Source organism: Sapajus apella, unplaced genomic scaffold (genome assembly GCF_009761245.1).
Source record: "Sapajus apella isolate SASKATOON/1434 unplaced genomic scaffold, GSC_monkey_1.0 scaffold77, whole genome shotgun sequence".
Taxonomy (NCBI): Eukaryota; Metazoa; Chordata; class Mammalia; order Primates; family Cebidae; genus Sapajus; species Sapajus apella.
The window spans coordinates 7339152-7340448 of NW_022437017.1; the positions used below are offsets into that span (position 1 = coordinate 7339152).

The following is a 1297-nucleotide window of genomic DNA, read 5'->3' on the forward strand; positions in this document are numbered from 1 at the left end:
AGCTGGGATTACAGGCACGCACCACCATGCCCAGCTAATTTTTTGTATTTTTAGTAGAGACGGGGTTTCACCATGTTGACCAGGATGGTCTCGATCTCTTGACCTCGTGATCCACGCGCCTCGGCCTCCCACAGTGCTGGGATTACAGGCTTGAGCCACTGCGCCTGGCCCCGAAATTTTTTTTAATTTTAATTTTTAGTTAGGACAGAGTCTCTCCCTGTCGTCCAGGCTGGAGTGCACTGCTGTGACCTTGGCTCACTGCAACCTCCGTCTCCAGGGTTCAAATAATTCTCGCGCCTCAGCCTCCTGAGTAGTTGGGATTACAGGCCTGTGCCACCACCTCTGGCTAAATTTTTTTTGTATTTTCAGTAGAGATGGAGTTTCACGGCAGGGCGTGGTGGTTCATGCCTGTAATCCAAGCACTTTGGAGGCCAAGGCGGTCGGATCACCTGAGGTTGGGAGTTCAAGACCAGCCTGACTAACATGGAGAAACCCCGTCTTAAAAAAAAAAAAAAAAAAAAAAAAGAGCTTCACCTCGGGCGTGGTGGCGCATGCCTGTAGTCCCAGCTACTGGGGAGGCCGAGGCAGGAGAATCGCTTGAACATGGGAGGTGGAGGTTGCAGTGAGCAGAGATTGAGCCACTGCACTCTAGCCTAGTCACAGAGCGAGACTCTGCCTCAAGCAAACAAACAGCAAACTCACACCATGGTAGGCCAAATGAACATCATGTTGGCATCTGTTCCCCACGTCCTCCATCGCCTATGCGGCAGTGGAAAGGGTCCAGGTGTCCACTGCTGAAACGGTGGGTTTGCAGTGCCTGCAGCTTGCTTTCAGCAAACCGCAGCCTCTTCCTGTTCTCCCCGCAGCAGCCAGCAGAGGGCGCGGGTGAGCACCCGAGTCAAACCCTATCTCTCTGCCCACCGCCCTAGGTGGCTCCCACCTTCCTCCAGATAAAAGCACCGGTCTTCTCTGAGGCCCACAGGCTCCTGTACAACCTGCCCCATCACCTCCTTGCTGTCACCTTCACTAGAGTCTCCGCGCCACCAGGTCTGTGTCCTCAGTAGCTCAGTAAATGCCTAGCAGAAAGTGCTCTGTAATTGCGGATGGAATGAGAGAATAATGTGCATAGCAACTCTGAAATAGTTTCTGCTTTCTTTTTTATATTTATTTATTTATTTATTTATTTTTGAGACGGAGTTTCGCTCTTGTTACCCAGGCTGGAGTGCAATGGCGCGATCTCGGCTCACCGCAACCTCCGCCTCCTGGGTTCAGGCAATTCTCCTGCTTCAGCCTCCTG

General features: G+C 52.1%; 1 protein-coding gene across 1 annotated transcript in view; it reads left to right on the forward strand.

Moving 5' to 3' along the window:
* DAPK3 (death associated protein kinase 3) overlaps positions 1-1297 on the forward strand; it is a 17958-nt gene that overhangs the window by 11718 nt on the left and 4943 nt on the right. The window lies entirely within an intron of this gene.